This window comes from Sapajus apella, unplaced genomic scaffold (assembly GCF_009761245.1).
Source record: "Sapajus apella isolate SASKATOON/1434 unplaced genomic scaffold, GSC_monkey_1.0 scaffold39, whole genome shotgun sequence".
Lineage (NCBI taxonomy): Eukaryota > Metazoa > Chordata > Mammalia > Primates > Cebidae > Sapajus > Sapajus apella.
The window spans coordinates 5,842,776-5,868,286 of record NW_022436979.1 but is presented as its reverse complement, the minus strand read 5'-3'; the positions used below and the strand labels follow the sequence as shown (position 1 = coordinate 5,868,286).

Here is a 25,511-nt window from a genome sequence, read left to right as displayed (position 1 = left end):
AACAGCTGTCATTATGGTACATGACTGGGATGATAAAAAGAATCAAGGATCTTGGAAGACAATAGGGCATTTCTATGATAATCTTTGAGATGATTCCTGCATTTTTCTTTATCCAGCTTGGAGACAGAATGGGGTAGGGGGAGGATTCACATCTCAGACTGCTCAGGTAGGTCTTTTCAGAAACACTGGTTTATAAAGTGATCACCTGTTTGTCATCAACAGGAAATTTTACGACTACCAGTTTATCTTACAGAATTCTATAGTGAACTTTATTTCCAGGTGCAATAAAATTATAAAACACATTAAAGTTTTTGTTTATGTATATATGTGGATATGTGTGTGACATACAGTAATATTTCACACATACATATATACAATAAAAATAAAACATATAAAATATTTCCCCCATATTTTTATTATTTTTGAAATGGATTCTAGCTTTGTGGCCCAGGCTAGAGTACAGTGGGGCAATGTTGGCCCACTGCAACCTCTGCCTTCTGAGATCAAGTGATTCTCCTGCCTCAGCCTCCTGAGTAGCTGGAATTACAGGTCTGCACCACCACACCCAGCTAATTTTTGTATTTTTAGTAGAGATGGATTTTACCATGTTGGCCGGGCTAGTCTGAAACTCCTGACCGCAGGTGATATGCCTGCCTTAGCTTCCCAAAGTGCTGGGATTACAGGAGTGAGTCACTGTGCCTGGCCTACCCCATCTTCGAAACTCTTTTACTGATATTCTTTGACCCCGGCCAAGAAAGATACTAGGTATCTTCATGATGCCCCTGGTTGCTGACATGCCACGGGATTCACAAGAATAATAGTACCTTTAAGAAAATAAGTATCATATTTATTTTGTAAACCAGAGCTATTGTGATTTTTCTCAATTGGATTAGGGTAGGTAGGTGAAATATTTGTATTTTATAAAATTTACCTAAATATGTAATATGGCTCAAATCATTTGGTTTTTACAGAAATGTGGTAGAATGGTAAGATCAGACAGAAGACTTGAAATTAGCATCATTTAGTTAAAATCTACATTGTTTCTCACATTTGCTTAGTGACCTTGGAAAGCTGTACATATAAGAGTTTTCTTTTGAGTGAAATGTGAATATTAATATCTATATTACAAGATTGTTGTAGCAAAAGTGAACTGCGTTTAACACACTCATGAACATAGCATACACATATATACCTAATAAGGGTTATTAGTATTTAGTTTTCCCATACTTAAATTTATCAGTATGAATTAGCTAATCGTCATTGCACTATTACCTATACTGCGCCGTCTTCTAGAGCATGACACAAATATTAATTCTGTCAAAATTGTAAAACACCTACAGTGTCCCAGACACTATGCAAGAGGCCATAGAACTAATTAGTAAATAACTTATAATTGTTTGAATATCCTTCTTTTCCTCTATACCTGTTCAACGCCAAATTCTTGCTTGTTCTTTTCTTTTGGGGGTCACAATCACTAGGGATAGATGCTAGGGATAAGCATGGTATTTCTGTTACAGAAGAACAAACCAAGCACATTTTGAACAGAGATGTACCATTTAGTTCCATTTAGAGAAATGAGAAAATACTTTCTAGAAACAATTGGCCTAAGACCATCACAGGGTTACCATAATCACACGCTATCTGGTGTGACTCAGTTTTTAAATATAGAAAATAAAATAGTGAGGGACTTTGTAACTTGTACAAGACCATATAGATCAGTATTTAATAGTGTCAGCCACGTATGTAATCAAATTTTTATGTAGTCATTTGAGGTTAAAAAGTGAAATCAATATTAAAGATACATTTTACTTAACCTAGTATATTAAAAAATTAACATTTTAACATGTAATCACATAAACATGATTAATAAAACATTTCAAATAATATTTTCATATGAAGTCTTGAAATTTTTAAGTATTTTACACTTAGCTTCATAGAAAATGCTTCAGCTATATTGACATTTAATAAAGCTCTAAGTTCAAAAATTCGATTTCCCTATATAGATTGGTCCAAACATACTTAAAAAGATTTTCAATAACTGAAAAAAGAACATTTCTTCTTATCTACACCTATATATTGACAGAACTAGTTCATCTTTTCTTGATTGGCCATTATTTCAGTTAATATCTAATTTAAAATATCACTGTGTAAATTAAAAAGCAACTCTAAGTGTTCAAATATTAGAAAAAGATACTTCTTAGAGACATTTCCTTTTAGGCTTTGCAACTGATTTATATAACATCAAGAATTAGAATCTACATGTTGATTCATGTTAGAAATATACATAAAATTGGCTGGGCATGATGGCTCAAGCCTGTAATCCAAGCACTTTGGAGGCCAAGGTGGGCAGATGACCTGAGGTCGGTCGTTCAAGACCAGCCTGACCAACACGGTGAAACACAGTCTTAAAAAAAAAAAAAAAAAAAAAAAAAAAGAAATATGTGTAAAATTATTACTTTTATTTTGAAATGTGTCAGCTTTAAAATACTTTTACATTTCTAAGTACTTACAAGCTTTCTTTTTCCTTAGAACTTAGGATTTAGTTCATTCATATGCAGTGAGGTATCAGTGAAAATTGTAAACACCTTGCTATTTTTTTGTCTTTGATAATTACGTTTGGCAAATATTCCTCGTGTTTAAAGAAAATCATGAATTGAAGTTGAGTACAGTAAATATTTGTAAAAATCAACCAAAGACCATTAATAAAGAACACAGATATAATTAAAATTATTGTCTTTTTTCAGCAATTTCATAACAAAATTTCCGTATCAGGAGTAATAATTTATACTACTATCTCAATCTAAAACTAAATTTCTTTAGTGTTGGAATCCAAGCTATCTTACATTTGGCCAAATTTACAAACTCAGATTTTGTATAAAATTGTTTACATTTTTTGTTAGCATTTAATTCAGATTCCAGACAATCAATTTTATCAATTCTTTTCTCAAAGGTAACTTCTTATAGAATTCACTCCATATTTACTGAAGATGGCTTCTAATACTGTCACCTTCATTTTTTTTTTTTGAAGTTTTTAGACATGTTTTTTCATTTTGCACTGCCACAATAAATTGCAATTCATCATGAATTTTGTGATGTAATTACTTCCAATCTCTTTTTATCTTTATTATTTTGGCAGTTTCTATATCGTCACTATATTATATATCAGTATTCTTGCTAGCTGTGAAAATCTCCTTGCTAGTTGTGAAAATCCTAGATGGCCACTTCTTCCAATACAATATTGCATCTACATTGAGAATCTGTTTTCAGTGGGGCCACCTTCATCAATGATTTTAAGCTAGATCTTCTGGGTAATTTGCCGTAGATTCTACATCAGCACTTCCCGCTATACTTTGCACTTTTCTGTTATGGAGATGGCTTCATTCCTTAAATTTCATTACCAACCTCTGCTACTTTCATACTTTCGTCCTGCAGCTTTCTCACCTCTTCTATCTTGGATCCTGAATCTTCCATCTAGACCCTTAAAACTTTCTGCATATTAGCAATAAAGATGTTTTGCTTTTCTAGTATTCATGCATTCACTGGAGTAACACTTTTCATTTCCTTCAATAACCTTTCCTTTGCGCTCACTCTTTGGTGAGCTGTTTGGCACAAGTGACCTCGCTTTTGGCCCATCTTGGCTTGCAACTTGCCTTCCTGAACTAAGCTTAATCATTATAGGTTTTGATTTAAAGTGAAAGACTTGTGACTCATCTTTTCACTACAATAGCCATTGTAGTGGCTATATTGATTACATCAACCATCTTACAAGGGCACAGTTCGTGGTACCTCGAAACAATTATACTAGTAATATCAAAGATCACTGATCATGAATCACCATAAAAGATATAATAATGATGAAAACATTTGAAATACTGTGAGGGTTATCAAAATGTGACTCAGAAACCTGAAGTGGGTACACGCTGTTGGAATAATTATGCTGATAGACTTGCTCCACACAGCACTGCAGCAAACCTTCAACTTTTAACAACCACAATACCTGTAAAGTGCAATAAAGTGAAGCACAGCTGGGGTGGTGGCTTCGCACCGATAATCCCAGAAATAATCTGGGAGGTTGAAGTGGGAGGACCACTTGAACCCCAGTATTTGAAACCAGCCTGGGCAACATGGTGAAACCCCATTTCTACAAAAATAAAAAATTACCTAGGCATGAGGGCATGCACCTGTAGTCCCGTGTGCCTGAGAGCCTGAGGTGGAAAAATCACTTGAGCCCTAGGAGGTGGAGGCTGCAGTGAGCTGTGATTATGCCACTGCATGCTAGCCTGGGTGACAGGTGACAGAGTGACACACTGTCTCAATAAATAAATAAGATAAACAATAAAGTGAAGTACAATAAAACAAGGGATGCCTGTATTTGCCAATTGTGTTTTATATAGGTAACAGTAACTGTAACTTTTTGCACAGAAGTTTCAAATAAACACATTGCAATGTTATAGAGTACATGTAAAAGTCATTCAAACTGAGTCAGTCCACGAGTCCCAATAGATCAGTTATGTGTTTATATATATATATAAATGAAACATGTGCCTAACATGTATTATAATGCAACATGAATACTTATGTAATATGAAGTTAAAATAAAACTTAGTCCTTTAATACTATATATGCTTTGAGTTCTTAAATTTAAATTTATTTAATTAAAAATGCAATCCCTCAGTTGAAGTAAACACATTTCAACTGTTCAAGTAGAATATGTGGCTACTGGCAATGTATTGTATAGTGCAGATATAGATAATTTGAACCTACGTCTTTCTGATTACAAAAGCTGTTATCTTTCGACTGTGCTGTGCTTGTATCTGTCAATAGATAATCTAGACATTATCAATGGCATCAAAGTAAGAGGCTGGGAAAAAAAAGAGTTAATGCTTTCCATGGAAATTGTATAGACTATTTATTCTTTTGAAGGTATAAAAATAGATGACCTTGAAGGTTATGAAATACTTAAATTTAGAATCCTGAGGGTTTAATTCCAACAAATGTAATATTGTTCACAGGAGGTAATTTGGATATAATATTACATGAGTGAGCAAATGATATGATTCTTGTGTACTTTATTTTTTTAATCTAGAAAAAGCATTACATAATTTCTTATAATTTTGAATATTGATTTTACTAAAGACCACGAGATTGAATTGTCTGCTCTCCTTTTTAATATTATTTAAATTTAAATATAATGATGTTTTCACTCTTTCTGTTTGACTCTGAAAATTTTTATCTTGCCTTAGATGATAGCTCCAAGTCAGTATTCTGCTCCACAAATAAGGTTTTAATTAACACATGGATAAACATTTCTTTATTTTACTGTTTTCTCCTGAGAATTTTGAAAGCCTTTCTGAAACCTTCATAAACAGTTTTACACACACACACACACACAAACACACATGAAAGACCTGCTTATTTAGGGTAGTACTGTAGTGATTCTACATAAATCAAAGTTCCATAGCCCAATAAAAAGGTAATATTGAATCAGTATTTAGCAGTTGAATTATTAAATTCTTATTGCTTGACTAGTATATTGATATCCAGCTGACAGGAATTAAAAACAAAAAATTCCCAACTGGATATTAAAAATTAGTTCCAAAAAGACCCTCATATTCTGGTTGAGTCTCAACCATTCCCATTGTTTTTTAAACGACAAAATAGTCTATAATAAATATTTTCACATTTCTCTATCTTTTAATATTTCTCTTTGAAAAGCCACCACCAGCTCTAGGCAGTCATCTACCATGATTAATGACAGAGGCAGTGGCCTTTGTGTTACAAGGTTGTACTGCTACTAGAAGTTTTCAAGGTCACTGTTTCCTTCTGAAAAGTTCAAAGGAAGTTAAATATTCATAAAACATGACCTGATTTTATGAGAGGTGCCGTACTTGTTGTTTTATGACAGCCCATTTTAATGAAAAGAAATGCAAAGAAATTTTCACTCTAAATACTTGACATCCAATTCAGCTGGGAATGTTACTGGAAAGCCTTTTATGATTGAGGAAAATCAGACAGATATTCTTTAGGAGCCCCTTATGTGGAAACATTATTTCCTTTACAGACATTATCGGTACAAACCCTTTGACCTGCCTAAATGAGAGTCTATTAGTGTCTGATGTGCTAATAAAAATTAAGCTGTGAAGCGCTGAGGGTCACCTTATTGAATGCCTTTGTTCCCATCCCAGGTTTATGAATCACATTTATTGGAAAGATTTGTCTTGGATGGGGAATATTTTGTTCTTAGACTTTACTTAGTAGCAATCTAAAGGATACCAAGAGGAAGGGAAAAAACTCCAACAAAGCTAAAATCTGTTAATTTATACAGGGAGGACGGAAGAAAGGAGGGAATAAGGGAAAGAAGGCAGGGCAAAAGGGAACAAAGACAATAGCACTTCTGTGTTTTTTCATCATACAATTCTACACTGGTGGCTCCACTCTATTTATTTGGTACTAAAATCTACTTCTGGATACTCTAAAATAATAATCACAGTTTTATGGCAAAATGGTATCCTAAATGACATGATGGAAAATTAATGGGTAACAATTACTCAGAATTTGATTAAAATATACATAAAAAGAATTTTTCTTTTTTTTTTTTTTTTTTTTTTTTTTCCAAGATTGGTTAGCTTTTATTTTGGACCAAAAAAAAAAAAAAAAAAGAAAAGAAATTGTTTTGCAGCTGGAGGCATGGGCAAGGGGGGGTCCCCAGGCAGTAACTCCCCTCGGGTGGGCTGAGGGCTAGGGCTGAGCGTCGGATGGGTCTCCCATTCCCTGTGCTCCCCTGTACAGCAACCTCCCTACTGGGCTCTGGGGCAGCCTCGGGGGGGCAGGCTGGGAGGGGCTGTTGCAGGTGTTCACTTGGGCAGGACGTCAGAGGACTCAGACACCAGCCTCCCATCGCGGGTCTCAATCTTCTTCACAACCACGGCCTTGGTGGAGCTGGTGCGGCTGAAGGTGGAGCCCGCGCCAGAGCCAAAGCTGGAGCCCAGGCCGTAGCTGAGGCCGGGGCTTGTGAGGCCCCCATAGGCAGAGCTCAGACCACCTGCACAGCCGCTGGTGGTCTTCGTGTGGATACTCATGTTCTGCATCCCGGACTCCAGCCGGCTCTCCTCGCCCTCCAGTAGCTTGCGGTAGGTGGCGATCTCGATGTCCAGGGCCAGTTTGACGTTCATCAGCTCCTGGTAGTCACGCAGCTGCCATGCCATGTCCTGCTTGGCCTTCTGCAGGGCTTCCTCCAGCTGCTGCTGCTTGGCACGAGCATCCTTGAGTGCCTGCTCCCCGCGATGCTCAGCATCTATAATGGCAGCCTCCAGGGAAGCCCTCTGGCCTTTGAGGCCCTCAATCTCGGCCTGGAGCCGGCTGATGTTCCGGTTCATCTCGGAGATCTCAGTCTTCGTATGCCGCAGGTCATCCCCGTGCTTCCCAGCCAGCTTCTGCAGCTCCTCATACTTGATCTGGTATAGCTCTCCGCCTCAGCCCGGCTGCGGTTGGTGATCTCCTCGTACTGCGCCTTGACCTCAGCGATGATGCTGTCCATGTCCAAGGAGCGGCTGTTGTCCATGGACAGCACCACAGAGGTGTCGGATATCTGGGACTGCAGCTCCCGGATCTCCTCTTCATTCAGCTGCCTGAGGAAGTTGATCTCCTCAGTCAGTCCTTCCAGGCGAGACTCCAGCTCTACTTTGTTCATGTAAGCTTCATCCACATCCTTCTTGATGAGGACAAATTTATTCTGCATCTCTGTACGCTTATTGATCTCTTCCTCATACTTGTTCTTGAAGTCCTCCACCAGCCCCTGCATGTTGCCAAGCTCTGCCTCCAGCTTCAGCTTCTCCTGGCCCAGAGTCTCCAGCTGCCGCCTCAGGTTGTTGATGTAGCTCTCAAACATGTTGTCCATGTTGCTCCGAGCCGTTTTCTGCTGCTGCAGGAGGCTCCACTTGGTCTCCAGCATCTTGTTCTGCTGCTCCAGGAACCGCGCCTTGTCGATGAAGGAAGCAAACTTGTTGTTGAGGGTCTTGATCTGCTCCTTCTCCTGGGTACGCACGGCCTGGATGTTGAGGTCCATGTCCAGCTTAATGGGGTTCAGCACGCTCTGGTTGATGGTGATGGCGGCGATGCCTCCCGGGCCTATGCCGCTGGGCCCCGCATAGCCTGCACCCAGGCCACCGCGGAAGCCAGTGCTGCTCACTTGGGAGAAGCTCGAGGAGCTCAAGCGGGCACTGGGCCCACTCGTGAAGGAGTGGCTGCTGAAGGCCCCGGAGCCAGAGGTGGACACCTGTAGGACTTCTGGGTCACCCTGATGGACATGGTGGAGGCAGGAGTGGAGGCAGGCGGGCTGAACCAGGGAGAGATTCCAGAAGGAGCGGAGAAGCTGCTGCTTCTTTCTTTTGTTATATATAGGGATTTGAGAGATGGTTTATGTAACTAATTCCTCTTTAATTGACAATGTCTCCTTGAATAGGCACAATGTGCCTGATTTTCCATTATATAATCTTCCTTCTACTTCTGTCAAACTATTAGTATTATATATAGAATCTCTTAAATATAATAGAAAAATTTGCTAATTAAATTAAGCCTAGAGGCAAGCCTTTTAAATAGTAGTAATATTTTCATCTGATAGGAATATATTCTGTATACATGTTAAAGCATAAGAAACATGAATGAAGCATGATCCTTGCCTTCAAGGAAAATGTACATTTGATATGTACATACGTAAATAATTATAATGGAAACAAAAGAATATTCTCAGTGCTATAATAAACGACAACAAAGTTCAATGGAAGCATAGAGGAAGAAGAGAAGAAAATTAACTAGAGAAATTATCTAGAGAAATAAAGAATCATGGATACATTGGCATTTACTCTAGGTTCTAAAACCTAAGCAGAATGAGAATGGGTGTTTAGAATTTTGGAAGAATTATAGGCATTTTCGGGTCCACATTTAGCCCAGCAGATTAATTATATATATTTTTAAATGAATGAATAGTATCAGTAGAAAGCTAAATGAGTGTCTTAGAACAAAAAATGCTTTGGAATTATAACCACTATTCTAGGGGATTTGATTATTATACTTTTAAGTAATTAGAAGGCACTGTGAGTTTTGAGCAAAGGCTGCTATAAATGCATTTGTATTATAATATTAAGAACTTCGTGTATTTACATGTTTCTCCAGAGGAGATGGGGTAGGACTATACAACTTATTGGAATATAAACAATGACCAAAGCTATATTTAAAAACATATTTTTGTCACATATGAGACTCAGCATTGTTTATTTCACGTATATGTATGAGTATGGTTCTACCTGCCAAAAATACATTGATTTCTAGAGGTGAATTTAAAAATCTATAGCTAAGTTGTAGCTAAAGGAAAGAAATGTATTGAATAAGTCAACTGAAGAATAAAGCATGAAAGAGTTCAAATAAGAAAAGTAATTAATCAGCCAGACTCGGTGGCTCACGCCTATAATCCCAGCACTTTGGGAGGCCGGAGTGGGCAGATCAGGAAGTCAGCAGATCAAGACATTGGCCACCATGGTGAAACCCAACTCTACTAAAATACTAAAAAATAGCTGGGCATGGTGGTGCCTGTAGTCCCAGCTAGGCAAAAGGCTGATGCAGGAGAATCGCTTGAACCGGGGAGGCAGAGGTTGCAGTGAGCCTAGATTGAACCACTGCACTCTAACCTGGTGACAGAGTGAGACTCTGTCTCAAAAAGTAAAAAAGTAATCAATCAACCATTTTACATTTATAAGAAACTTAAACATCATTCAAAGTTAGGGAAACTCAGTTTGATATTTTAGTTATTTTTGTTTGACTTAAGAAAATATATCTAATATGTGAAAGATTTTTAATTTTTTATATGTGATAATTGCATAGCAATTGTGATTACAGGTAAAAAAATTCAATTATGTATTATAGAGCATTATTTTATATTTGCCAATAACAATGGTTAATATTTATCTGATAAATTATATATGTATACATATATATATATTCAATATACTAAACATACTATATCAGAAGACATGAATAATGGTGAAATCATTTTTCTTTGTTTCATATTTATCATATCCAGCCTATGCAAATACAGGAGGTTCAGGACATAAAAGGTAAGCTGCAATTTACTGAGTGCTTATTATGCGCCAGTCACAGTGCAATACACTTAACATATACTATGTTGGTTAAATTAATGCATGAGGTTGGTATTTAGTTCGTTCATGCCAAAAGTAATTACTGCAAACAAACTTTGTGCTAGTATTGTATTAACTGCTTTTAGTAGAGCAAAGAATGAGCTGTTAAATGGTCCTTATTTCACACAGCTTACATTCTAATAAAAAAATAAACATTACATAAATAACTATAGTAAAATATGATGAGTTTAGATTACGTCTCAAGGATATTTTGGTCGCAGTCTTTAGCTGACAGCTCAATAATTCTGAAAGAAGTAATATTCAGTTCATATGTGAAGGCTGAGTAGGAATATGGCTGGCAAAAGACATAAGAAGAAAAAGAGAGAAAAAAGGTTTGCATAGAAAGGTAAAGAGATTAGGAAATAGTATTCCTCTAAGTCCACAGAAAGGAAACAAACCCACAGTGCCTGAAGCACAGAACTCAATGTAAAGAGTGGCTAAGATTGAGTATAGAGAGTTGAGTGGGGAAAAATAATGGGGATACCATACATGCCATGTCAAAGACTTTGGACACTGACAAAGATTTAGAGCGTTATTTTAAAAAGTTGACTCTAGTTATATTATGGAAATGGATTAGATAGAGATAATGTAACATTGGGGCTCAGGGTGCCCTCAGCTCCCCTGAGAGGATGTTTTTCTAGGTTCTTGGTCTCCTGCCTTCTCAAGAATGAGACAGGGGACCATGGTGCAGTGTGCAGTAAATGCCAGACTCAAAAGCGTTTGTAGAACCTGATTTATTTAGAGAGAGAAAAAAGAGAAGGAGAGAGAAACAGCTAACTCTCACACTGAGTGAGACAATCCAGAAAGATGGAATCCAGGAGAGAAAAGCAGCTTCCACACTGAGTGGAAGGAAATAAAGAGAGAGAGAGAGATGGCATTTAGGAGGGGAAGACAGGCTTCCATGAGAGAGTGTGGAAGGGGATCCCAGAGGGGATATCCAGGAGAAAGATAGCTTCCACGAAGGGAGTGTTCATGGAAGGGGACCCAAACAAGAAGTCCAAAGGGGTGTGAAAGAAGGGGACTTTTAACCTGAGAGGAACCCCCACCTTCTGAAGACCCCAGGCCAATGAAAGGAGTTCCTTAGAACTTCCTCTGGAGTGATTGACTCTTAGTTTCTTCCCACACCCGCAAAATTCAAACATAAAACCATTAAATCTCCCAGATGGAGAGAGATGGGAGGGGGCATGGCGCTAGGAAGGTCTTGCCCTTAAAACGATGCCCCCTTGTGGACCTGGAAAGAGAACACATTCCCTCAATAAGACCAGATGATGAGAAACAGCTTCAAAGGCTATGGAATAATCTACCAGAAAATGTACCATATCTACCAAAAATGGTGATATTGTCATAAGGTGTGGGCAGCAGAGTTAAGGAGAATCAGGTGGATGTGGCTCTGATGTAAGTTTAATTATTTTTACTGATTACATGTAGAAATTGAAAAAAAAGGGAGGAGTAAAGCATGGTACTTGAGTTTTTACTGACAAAACTAGCTATGTCTAGACAATATATACTAAGATGTGAAAGACTGGAGAAGAACTACATTTTGGGCTTTGGGACACAATGAGAAGGTAGGAGATGATGATGAGTTTGTTTTATACAGGTTGAGTTATGACTGTGGACATTTAACATGGAGTTTTCAGAAGCCAATTAAATACAAGAGTCCAGAGCTCAAGAAAGAGAATGCCATGGAAAACAGAAATCTGCAGTTGCCATATGCAGATCATAATTGCAGCCAGGAGATTAGATAAAATCTTTTAAAGAAAGTATAGAGGAGAGCCAAAAATACGGAGTTCATTTTGGAGCATCTACATTTGAGAGATGGATAGAAGAGGAATAATAGATGGACAGAAAATGATAAGATGAAAACAAGAAAATATGGCTTCATGGAAACTAAGAGAAGAAAAATTTCGTTTAGGAGTAAGTGGTTACTAATTTCAAAAGCTTTCAGGAGACTAAGCAAGTTAAAAACGGAAATAATCATTATATCTAGAAACATTAAAGACAGGGAAGAACAGTTTCATTAGAACTTTAGAATTAGAACAATATATAGAATAGTTTTAAGACCAGTGAAAGGTAAGGTAATGTGTTAAAAATGTGATGGTAAAGGAGAAAAGAGATACACCAGGTCTAAAAAAGGTTTTGTTGTTGTTGTTTTTTATTTGATTTATTGTGTATTCTTTCTTTCAATTGATCGATTAGTTAGTGGGTTATCTGGCTAGTTTTGGGTTGGTTATTTGGTCAGAAAGTAGGAGAAGTGACCAAATTCAACTGTTCTTTTCATTTCTGGATATATATTCGTGTACGCAATTTAGAGCTAAGCAAGATAAATTATCATTACATAAGATAAGAAACATCTCTTCAATGGTACTGGAAAAGAAGAATGGTGGGAAGAAAATTACTGAAAAGAAGATGGATTCTTGCGTTTCGTAGAAGAAATGTAAATGCTTTTTTTTTTCTGTTTTTTTTTTTTGTTTGTTTGTTTTTCTTGAGATGGAGCCTCACTTTGTCGTTCAGGGTGTGATCTCAGCTCACTGTAACCTCTGCCTCTTGGGCTTAAGCATTTCCACTACCTCAGCCCCTTGAGTAGCTGGGATTATAGATGCATGCCACCATGCTGAGCTAATTTTGTATTTTCAGTAAAGACCAGGTTTCACCATCTTGTTCAGGCGGGTTTCAAACACGTGATCTCGGAATCTGTCCGCCTCGGCCTCCCAAAGTTCTGGGATTACAGGCATGAGCCACCACACCTGGCCTAAATGACTTTATATATAAAGATTTCTTTATTCTCTGTAGAGTAAAGCTAGCTAAAGTCAGTGAAAAACAAACGGAGTCAATGGTTTAAAGTGTTCAGAGAATATTTAGAATAAAATGATGAAAAACAGGGAAATGTGGTGGCCTGTTGTGTTCAGAGAAGATTTAGAATGAAATTGTGAAAAACAGAGGATTGTTGGGCATTGCTAATAAATCTAATTGAGATTTCAGGTTATGAATTTATAATGATGTCAGGCTGTTTGGATTTTGCAGGAGTACTGAGCAGCCTGTGATTAGACATGAGAGGAGTCACACTTACGATTTTCATTTGCCAAAGAATGAAGAATTGTTATTTTTTCCAAAAAGGGATTCAGAAAGATAATCAGATAAGACATTGTAGGAAATTAAAGAGATATCAGATGATATAGTGAATCATGAGATCTAAGGTGAATAGGGATGAAAGTTATGATAGCAGAGATGAATGCTAGGAAAATGCAGAGGCATACCAGAGAGCAGAGATTAAAGAAGGAAAGAACCAGTGGAATAATGATACTGAAGCAGTTGTATGGACATTTGGAGTCAGAAAGTAAACTGACCACCTTTGTGATTGCCAGTGGTATAGTTTTTGGAAAAGACAGGATGTAGTCCTGTAAGAACTTAACTGATTTGGTAGGGAGTATTATTTATTGAAAATGAGATCAAGAATATTGATGCAGTGCAAGATGTTGAAAAAGTCAGTGTAGAGGAAGGCTCTAGTTCATAAACTAAGATTGCCAGTTACTATGAGGATGTGACTTGAAATGCTATCAGAAATGGCAGTGTAGAAATGGGATAAACAGTGCTACATTCACATGGCAACGATCTGAGCAAATAATAAAAATATCTTGTCAGATAGGTAGTTTGCAAATCTTTTCTCCTATTCTGTAGGTTGTCTCTTCAGCTTGTTGATTGTTTCCTTTGCTGTTCAGAAGCTTTTTAACTTGATATGATTCCATTCATCCATTTTCGCTTTGGTGGCCTGTGCTTGTGGGGTATTAAGAAAGCCTTGCCCATTCCCATGTCCTGGGAGATTCTCCAATATTTTATTTTAGTAATTTCATACTTTGAGGTCTTAGATTTAAGTATTCAATTCATTTTGATTTGCGTTTGGCATATGGAAAGCATAGGGCTCTAGTTTTATTCTTTGGCATATTGATATCAAGTTTTTCCAGGACCGCATATTGAACAGACTATCTTTTCCCCGATGTTTTTGGCACCTTTGTTGAAAATGAGTTTACTGTAGATGTACGGATTTACTTCTGTGTTCTCTATTATATTCCACTGGAACATAATATATTTTTATGCCAGAACCAAGCTTTTTTAGTTGCTATACCTCTGTAGTTGAAGCCAAGTAATGTTATTCCACCAGGTTTGTACATTTTGCTTAGGATAACTTTGGCTATTCTGGGTTTTTATGGTTCTATATAAAATTTAGGATTGTGTTTTCTATTTCTATGAAGAATGACCTTGGCATTTTGATATGGTTTACATTACATCTGTAGATTGCTTTCGATAATATGGACATTTTAATATTGATTATTAGAATCAATATTTAATAATATTGATTCTTCCAATCAATGGACATAGAATATCATTCTATTTTTTTTGTGTCCTCTTCCATTTCATCAATGTCTTACAGTTTTCATTGTAGATATCTTTCACTTCTTTAAATTTTTCCAAATATAAGATTTTATCCTGTGCAAACAAGGATAAATTCATTTCTTTCTTTCAGATCTGGATGTCCTTTATTTATTTCTCCTGTCTTATTGCTCTAGCTAGAACTTCCATCAATATGTTAAATAACAGCCTTGCCTGTACCAAACCCCAGATGTAACATCAGCACACTATGGAGGACTCCTTAGCACAGCCTTGTCTTAAAGAAAAGGCTTTCAGCTTTTCTAGCGTTCTGTCATATATAGCTTTCCTTATGTTGAATTATGTTCCTTCCATGTCCAGATACTTGAGAGTTTTTGTCATGAAGGAATGCTAAATTTTACCAAATGCTTTTACAGCATCAATTGAAATGATGATACAGTTTTTGTCCTTCATTCTGTTGATATTATGTATCACATTGATTTGTATATATTGAACTAGGCTTGCATCCCTGGGATAAATTCCACATGGTCATGATGAATAATTTTTTTTCAATGTGTTGTTGAATTCAGTTTACTAGTATTTTGTTGAGGACTTTTACATCAGTATTTATAAGGGTATTGGCCTGTAGTTTTTGTTTTTTGATATGTCTGTGGTTTTAGTATCAGGGTAATAATACTGGTCTTGTAGAATGAGTTTGGAAGTATTTCCTTCACCCTTATTTTTCAGAATAGTTTGGGTAGGATTGGTATTGCTTCTTTAAATGTTTGGTATAATGCTGTAGTGAAGCTGTTGGGCCCTGGGATGTTTTTTGCTGGGAGGCTTGTTATTATGGCTTTGATCTTGTTGTTACTGGTCTGTTCGGGTTTTGTATTTCTTTATGGTTTAATCTTGGTTGGTTGTGTATATTTGGGAATTTATCAATTTATTTTAGATTCTCCAGTCTATTAGCATATAGTTGTTCATAGTCACCACTAATGATCCTTTCAATTTCTGCAATATCAATTATAATGACTCCTTTTTCACCTCTGATTTTATATATTTGGATCATCTTTCTTTTTTTTAGTCTTGCTAAAGCTTTTTCAATTTTATTTAACTTTTTTAAGAAAAACCTTTTGTTTCTTTGATCTTTTGTATTATTTTCTTTTGATTTCATTTATATCTGCTGTAATCTTCATTATTTCTTCTAGTAATTTTGGATTTTGTTTGCTCTTGATTTTCTAGTTCTTTCATATTAGGTTGCTTATTTGGTCTTTCTTCTTTTCTGATTTAGACACTTATAGCTATAAACTTCCATCTTAGTACTGCTTTTATTGTATCCCATGGGTTTTGGTACATTGTATTTCCATTATCATTTGTTTCAATAACTTTTTCAATTTTCTTCTTAATTTCTTCAATGATTCACTGGTTGTTCAGGAGCATATTATTTAATTTCTATGTGTTTTGTATAGTTTCCAAAATTCCTCTTATTATTGGTTTCTAGTTTTATTCCATTATGGTCAGAAAAGATGCTTGATATTATTTCAACTTTTTGAATATTGAAGACTTGTTATGTGACCCAACATATGGTCTATCATTGAGAATGATCCATGTGCTGAGGAAAAGGATGTGTACTCTGCAGTTGTTGGATGAAATGTTCTGTAAATATCTATTAGGTCCACTTGGTCTATAAATGAAGGCAAAGTCTGATTTTTGTTGTTGCTGTTAATTTTCTTCCTGGAAGATCTGTCTAATGCTGAAAGTGGGGTGTTGAAATCTCTACTATTTTTGTATCAGAGTCTACCTCTCTTCTTAGCACCAGTAATATTTGCCTCATATATCTGGGTGCTCCAGTGTTGGGTGGATATGTATTTCAAACTGTTATATCTTCTTGTTGAGTTGATTGCTTTTTCATTATGTAACGACCTTCTTTGTCTTTTCTTATAGTTTTGTCTTGAAATATATTTTGTTTCATGTAAGTACTGTTACTCCTGCACTTTTTTTGATGTCCATGAGCATAAAATATCTTTTTGCATCCTGTATTGTCAGTCTGTCCATAACTTTATAGGTAAAGTATGTTTCTCATAGATAACAGGTTATTGGGTCTTTTTTTGAATACATTTATCCATAAAGATATCAAATTGCTTTATGGAAAAAAAATCTAACATGATTCTTTAAAATGGACAAAAGATCTGAATAGTCATTGTTCAAAAGAAGACATACAGGAAGCAAGAGGAAGATGTTGGATAGGTGTCAGGATTAAACTGCATCTTTCATTTGGAATGAAAGAACATATGTGGAGAGTCAGACTGTGAACTTTTGTTCCAAAAACCACTGCAGGAGTATACCAGAAAAACAGAGAGAATTCACAGATCTTTTGGAAGAAGTGACATGCTGCTGCAAATTCCATGAGACAGGTGAAAAACTGTGAGTTTCCAAAGTATCAGAGGAGAAAAACCTGCCTCTGAACAAATCCCACTGGGGATTCAGACAATCCAGATCACAGAAGAAGGATTGAAACTTACCTGAAGCTGGAATGGATTTAGGGAGTCTCAGAAAATATAATTGTAGCAGTAGCAACAGGAAGAGCCTTATAGGCACTCCTATTCTCCAGCTTGAGCCCAGGGAAGCCATCCCTGACTATATCTCACAGGGGCCCTTGGGAAAGGCAGCCAGCAGAATTAGGGAAGGATCACAGGGTGAAAGCAGCTTCAAACTAAATTTTGTAATAATATTGATTGGGCATGAATTTGCCTGAGCAGAATCTAGGGGTCAAAAGAGAACTGCTGTAGATATGAGTGCAGAAGCTGATATTGTGGGCAGATTGGGAGGGGTGTGGCCTGAAAGTCCTGCTTGCTTTCTTAGTATTGAAGCTTATGGTCTGGGGCAGGTCTGAATTCTATGTGCAGGCTGCCTAGATCTAAATTCAGAGCTGTTAATAGGATACTGAGGGAGCAAGACCAGCCTTGCCAACTGGGTGGGAGCTGGATGACGCCTTTCACTACTGGCTACCCCTCCACTTCTCTAGTAAACTATACTGCACAGCAGAGGCAGCCATACTCCCCTCTGGAACATTGCTCCAGCAAACTGAGAGCCACTCCCCTAAATCCCTATAGTCGCCTCAGCAAGCCCTGCCCAAGGACAGTCTGAGCTCAGACTGACCTAATCCTTGTATTCTGTTGGCCACCCCTAGAAGGCCCAAGAGACAAATTAGGATAAAATAAACATTAAAGTCTGTCCAACATAAGACAAGGTTATATCCCATTACTACTACCACAGCTGGTACTCTGTTGAAAAGAACACCTCCTGGCTGGAGGCCAACCAATTCAGGCCGTTACAGCAATGCATGGCAGAATAACTCTGCTCCCAGGAAGGAGAAAACAACAGCTAATCTCATCGCCTGCAACATCCTGGCTAATCAGAGGTCCGGAGTCTGTCCTTGTGACTTCACTGCTAATACAACCAGCATTTGAGAAAGTCAGTACACTGAATGTATCTACAACCAAGGTTTCTCACCATGGATCCTCAGAGTCTACATCACTCCCCTGCAATCTCCACCAGAGAAGGTGCCTGTATCCATGGCTTTAAGACTTGAAGATGGGTCCCATCACAGGACTCTTTGCAGGCATTCCTCAGTACCAGCCCGGAGTCTAGTAGACCCCAGTGGGTGGTTGGATCCAGAAGAGCAATAACAATCCCTGCAGTCTGGCTCTTAGAAAGCTCCATCCCTATGGGAAGTGGGAGTACACCACATGAAGGGATCACCCATGTGACAAAAGAATCTGAACAGCAGGCCTTGAGTTCCACACCTTTCTGCCAGTGGGTAGTTTCTCACAGCAGAAACACACTGAGTACTGGGTATAGTAGGGAAAGTCTGCAACTCTACCCCCTCAGGCAGGCAGCCTCTCTGATTGTGAAGGGCTGTGGAGAAGGGGTCCTTGTTCTCCCTTGGCACTCTACTGCAGACACAACTGGGGCTTCCCCCACAGGAATGCAGCATGGAGGCATCTATAGATGGCCTTTCTGGAAAAATCCAGGTTGAGTATAGCCCCACAGGAGGAGTACACTCAAGATTCATGTCTGGAAGAAAGGCAGTCATAACTCCTCCCTACTCAAAACATAAACATTTCTGTAGATGAAAAGAAGTGCCTGTGTAATCAGAATGGCTGAAACACTAGGACAGGAGTGAGGCTATAAGGTGAGTAGCTTTCTTGCTTATCTGGCAGAGGAGCTGAGGTAGCTCCCACTCTTCTCCCTGATAAAACCTCAGCACGTCTAAATGAAAGACCTTCCTCAAGGCTGGGACCTCAGCCCATCATTGGATATTACATCTACCCACCTGCCGTAGTCACAACCAGTACCTACTCAGGAATACCTCCCCTATTGGTCTGAAGCCTAAGTCATTAACTCAGTAAATAAAACATCAGGAAAAAATTAAATAATAAATAAAGCTCACACTACGAGAGAATGAAATAAGCTTCAAGAGATTACTGTCATTTCAATTCCATAGGAGACAGTGAACTCGCCCACACACCAAGAATATAACTGCTAAGCCAAGCATGAGGGGAAGCCAGCACATAAAGACTCTCTATAACTAAGGATCTCATCCAGAGTCTTCACCTCTAGAAGCCCCAAGAATCAAATTAGGATAAAATAAACATCAACGTCTGATCCTTAAGGAGGGCTAAAAAATTAAATTAAAAGAAAAAACAGTCCATGTCAAAAATAAATTCAAAAACAATTTAAAGAAATAGTCTACTCAAATGAGAAGGATCCAGAAAAGTAATTCTGGTAATATGACAAAATGGGGTTCTGTAACACCCCCAAAATATCACACTAGCTTCCTAGCAATGTATCCAAACCAAGAATAAATCTCTGAATTACCAGATAAAGAATTCAGAAGTTTATTGATTATTAATCTGCTCAAGGAGATACCAGAGAAAGGTGAAAACCAACTTAAAGAAATTGAAACAACAATACATAATCTGTAAAAAATTTTTTTCAGATAAATAGATAGTATAAAGTAAAAGACAATCACAGCTTCTATAAATGAAGAACATAGTTAGAGAAATGCAAAATGCAGTAAAAAATTTCAATAGACTAGAACAAGTAGAAGAATGAACTTCAGAGCTTGAAGACAAGACTTTCAAATTAACCCAATCAAACAAAGATAAAGAAAAAAGAATTTTAAAAAATGAACAAAGCATCCAAGAAATTTGAGATTATGTTAAATGACCAAATGTAAGAATAATTGGTATCCCTGAGGAAGAAGAGAAATCCAAATGTTTGGAAAACTTATTTGAGGGAATAATTGAGGAAAATATCCCTGGTTTTTCTAGAGATATAGACATGGAAATACAAGAAGCTCAAAGAACTCTTGGGAAATTTAAATCAAAAAGATCATCACCTAGGAATTTAGTCATCAGGTTGTCTAAAGTCAAGACAAAAAAAAGAATCTTAAGAGCTGTGAGACAAAAGCATCAGGTAACCTATAAAAAATATCTATCAGATTATCAGCTGATTTATCAGCAGGTACCTTATAAGCCAGAAGGGACTGGGGTCCTATCTTTAGCCTCCTGAAACAAAATAATTTTCAGCCAAGAACTCTATATTCAGCAAAACGGAACTTCATAGATGAAGGAGAGAGAAAGTCTTTTTCAGACAAACAAATGCTGAGAGAATTCATCACTACCAAGTCAGCACTACAAAAAATGCTAAAATGAGTTCTAAATCTTGAAACAAAACCTTGAAATATACCAAAATAGAATCTCCTTAAAGAATAAATCTCACATGGCTTATAAAACAATAACAGAAAAAAATAAAGTATTTAGGCAAAAACTAACATGATGAACAGAACAATACCCCACATCTCAAAAACAACTATTAAATGTAAATGGCTCAAATGCTTCACTAAAAGATGCAGAATGGATAAAAATCCATTAACCAAGCATCTGCTATCTTTAAGAGACTCACTTAACACACAAGGATTCACACAAATTAAAGGTAGAGGAGTGGAATAAGATATTACACACAAATGGAAACCAAAAGCAAGCATGAGTAGCTATTCTTATGTCAAAAAAAAAAAGACACTTTAAAGCAACAAAGACAAAGAGGGACATTATATGATGATAAAAGAAGTAGTCCAACAGAAAAATATCACAATCCTAAATATATATACACTTAACAATGGAGCCTCCACATTTACAAAGCAATTATTACTAGACCTAAGAAATGAGATAGAGGACAACACAATAATAGTGGGTGACTTCAGTACCCCACTGACAGCACTAGACAGGTCATGAAGACAGAAAGTCAACAAAGTAAAAATGAATTTAAGCCATACCATAGAACAAATGGACTTGAAAAATATTTACAGCACATTCTACTCAACAAGTGCAGAATATACATTTCTTTTATCAGCACATGGAACATTCTCCAAGATAGATAATATGACAGGTCACCATGTAAGTCTCAATAAATTTTTTAAGAAATCAAAATTATATCAAGTACCCTCTCAGATCACTGTGGAATAAAACTGGAAATTAACTCCAAATGAAACGTTCAAAACTATACAAATACATTCAAATTAAATAATCTGCTCATGAATGATCTTTAGGTCAACAATGAAATCAAGATGAAAATTGAAAAAGTTATTGAAATTGAATGATAATAGTGACACAACCTCTCAAAACCTCTAGGACACAGCAAAAACTGTGTGAAAAGGAAAGCTCATAGTATTAAATGCCTACATTGAAAAGTCTGAGAGCACAAATAGACAATCTGATGCCACACCTCAAGATACTAGAGAAACAAGAACAAATCAAACCCAAACCCAGCAGAAGAAAAGAAATTACAAAGATTGGAGCAGAGCTAAATGAAATTGGAACTACAACAAAAAACAAGAGAAACACAAATGGCAAACAGGTATATGGAAAGATGCTCAACATCATTAATCATCAGATAAATGCAAATCAAAACTACAATGAGACATCATCTCACCTCAGTTAAAAATGTCCTTTATCGAAAGGAGAGGCACTAATAAATGCAGGTGACAATGTAAAGAAACAGGAACTCTTGTACACTCTTGGTGGGAATGAAAATTAGCACAACCGCTATAGAGAACGGAATGAGGGTTCCTTAAAAAACTAAAAATTGAACTACCAGACAATCCAGCAATCACACTGCTCGCTATATATATACTCAAAAGGAAGGAAATCAGTATAATGAAGAGATATCTGCACTCCCATGTTTATTGCAGCGCTGTTTACAACAGCAAAGGTTTGGAGGCAGTCTGAGTATCCATCAGCAGATGAATGAGGAAAGAAAATGTGGTATAGATGCACAGTGGAGTGCTACTGAGTCATAAAAAGAATGGAATCCTGTCATTTGCGACAACATGAATGGAATTGGAGGTCATTACGTGAAGTGAAATAAGTGAGGCACAGAAACAAACTTTACACGTTCTCATTTATTTGTAAGAGGTAAAAATTAAAACAACTGAACTCATAGAGATAGAGTAGAAGGATGGTTACCAGAGGCTTGGAAGGGTAGTTGAGGGTTCAGGGTTTGGGGGGTGGGATTAGGGATGCTAATAGATACAAAAAATAGTTAGAAAGAATGAATAAAACCTAGTATTTCATGTCACAAGGTTACTGTGGTCAATAATAATTTAATTGTACATTTATAAATAACTAACACAATACAATTGGATTGCTTATGACATGAAGGATAAATGTTTAAGGTAATGGATGCCTTTTTTAGCCTGATGTGATCATTATACATTACATATCTGTATCAAAATGTTTCATGCATCCCACAAATATATATACCTACTATGTTCCCACAAAAATTAAAAAGAAAAAATTTAAAAAGGAAAATGTGAAATATATAAACAATTATGTACCAGTCAACCATAAAAAAGAATAAAATCCTATTATTTGAGTTGATGTGGATGACCCTGGAGGACATTGCATTAAGTAAAATAAGTCAATCACAGAAAGACAAATACAATATATTTTTAACCATAGGTGAGAGGTAAAAAAAAGTTGATCTCATAAAAGTAGAGTGAAATAATGGTTACTCAAGGTGAGGAGAGGGATGGGTACATAGCCAAAGCTTGTTTAATGAGGGCAAAGATAGGAGGAGTAAGTACCAGTGTTCTGTAGCAGGGTGACTACAATTAAGAACAATTTATTTTATATATTTAAATAGCTAAAAAAGAGGATGTCGAATGTTTCCAAAAAAGAGAAATGATAAATGTTTGAGGTGATGGGTTTGCAAATTACCCTGATGTAATCATTATACATTGTATATGTGCATCAAAATATCACACAGTGCCCTGTAAATAAAATATGTGCAATTATTCTGTCAATTAAAAATGACAGTGATTTTAAAATACCATATGCAAAGCTATAATAATGAAAGCCAGTCAGTCATTGCCAGGCGTGAGGGAGAGAGTGAGGAGCGTGACAACACAGGGTTGCACGAGAGAACTTTTAGGGGTGAGGGAGAGGTCCTTTGTAATGATTGTGGCAATAGCTACAAAAATGAATGCATCTGTCAACACTTATCACATTGTACACTTAAAATTTGTGGATTTTACTTACGTAAATTGTACTTTACTAAAGCAGAGTCCTCAAAAAATAAACTAAAAAAGAAACAAACAAAAAGCAATAACAATGATGTTAGGAGATTATAGGGGAGTAAGAGAGAGACGATCCAAGTGGAGTCATGGGAAATGGAAAGGACAAAGGCCTGAGCCAGCCTCTGCCAAAGGTGCAGCATCAGAGGGCAGGCAGCTTCCACGGAAGCTGGGAAAACCTCAGGAGAGGCTTTACAGTTCATTCTCCAATGTACTGGCAAATTTCCCTGAAGACATTGAAAGTTTAAATAGAATTACAAATTGTTCTATTATAAAGACACATACACACGTATGCTCCTTGTGGCACTGTTTACAGTAGCAAAGACCTGGAACCAACCAAATGTCCATCATTGATAGGCTAGATAAAGAAAATGTGGCATGGCACATATACACCATGGAATACTAAGCAGCCATAAAAAACAATGAGTTTGTGTCCTTCATAGGGACATGGATGAATCTGGAAACCATCATTCTCAGCAAACTGACGCAAGAACAGAAAACCAAACACCGTATGTTATCACTCATAGGTGGGTGTTGAACAATTAGAACATGTGAATACAGGGAGGGAAGCATCACACACTGCAGTCAGTTGAGGAGGTGGCCAGGGGAGGGACAACGGGGGTGGGGATGGTGGGGAGGGATAATGAGAGGAGAAATACCAGATATAGGTGATGGAGGGATGAAGGCAGCAAACCACCTTGCCATGTATGTACCTATGCAACAATCCTGCATGATCTGCACATCTATCCCAGAACTTAAAGTACAATTAAAAAAAAGAAAAAAAAAAAGACTTTATTATAGAATAGGGCTTCTGATAATACAATTCAGTGGCATTAAGACAGAAAAACAATCACAGAAAATTAAGAGTGTGATATTACAAAGGAATGGTAGCACAGGTAGGAAGGTAGTTTCAGCCTAGAAAAACAGTCCTATGAGACACAGTGACTTAGAGAGTAGACCTGGGAGATGGAATATACTTGGGCTGCTCAGAATTCAGCCATGGTGAAAAGGGAGCTCCCAGGGAGCGGTGGGTGGTGAGATGCCATTTTTCTTTTATGGTGACACTGTGTACATGGGAGGCAATGGGTTTTCATCCTATCTTGTGGCTGCCGAAGAAGACAAAAGAGCAAGTCCTATGGTAGGCCTACGGGGGTGTCAGAGAAGTACCCTTTATGGCCCTAAATGAGTGGCAGTTGTACAGCTTAGGAATTTGGAAATTACGGTGTTTATTTAACTTGATGAAAGCAACATAGCTACCAATCATGCTTTTTTAATGTTTATTGCCTACCTGAAATGACACATCAGTAAGTAGACTTTCACTTTTAAAAACATTCTCCATTACTTAATAAGGTCTTAGTTCACAATTAAGTGAGCATATATCCCTTTCTTACTCTATTGCACTATGAAAAATTCTTTAAGTGCAACATAAATTTATCTCTATTTTTGATATTTTCTCTGTTCTCTAAGGTTTAATTTTTTATTTTTCTTAAAAAATTTTTTTGAATGTTCACAACAGCTTTATTTTTAATAGCCAAAAGGTGGAAACAACCCAAAAGTCCATCAAAAAGGAATGGATAAACAAATAGTGGGATATTCATTACAATGGAATACTACTCAGCAATAAAAATGAGTATACTATTGGTACACACAACAAAATGGATGGATCTCAAAATAGTTATGCTGAGTGAAAGAAACTAGGTGAAGAAGAGTACATGCTGCATGATGTACTATTTATATAATTATAAATTTATGTAGAATTCTAGTGAATGCAAATTATAATGATAGCAGAACAGTGGTTGCCCCGGAACAGGAGCAGTGTAGTTGTGGAAGTGAGAGAGTACAAGAAGAAACTTTAGGAAGATGCTGTATATGTCAATTTTCCTTATTGTGATTTCTCAGGTGTCAAAAACTTGAAATGTGCAATTATAGATCAGTTATTTCCCAAAACTATAAAAAAAGAAAAAATAGGCTGGGCGCAATGGTTCATGCCTGTAACCCCAAGAACTTTGGGAGGCCAAGTTGGGCAGATCACAAGGTCAGGAGTTCGAAATCAGCCTGGCCAATATGGTGAAACCCCATCTCTACTAAAAATACAAAAAAATTAGCAGGGGTGTGGTGGTGCACACCTGTAGTCCCAGCTACTCAGGAGGCTGAGGCAGAAGAATCGCTTGAACCCAGGAGATAAAGGTTGCAGTGAGCCAAGATTGTGCCACTACACTCCAGCCTAGGCAATAAAGCAAGTCTTAATAATAATAATAATTGATTGCCTACATGGCCATTTTCATTTGCATGATGACAGAAATCAAAGAGCTATTTTTTTT

General features: G+C 37.0%; 1 protein-coding gene and 1 pseudogene across 1 annotated transcript in view; both read right to left on the bottom strand.

Moving 5' to 3' along the window:
• GALNTL6 (polypeptide N-acetylgalactosaminyltransferase like 6) overlaps positions 1 to 25,511 on the bottom strand; it is a 1,261,291-nt gene that overhangs the window by 1,029,262 nt on the left and 206,518 nt on the right. The window lies entirely within an intron of this gene.
• Positions 6,807 to 8,386, bottom strand: LOC116565291 (annotated as a pseudogene).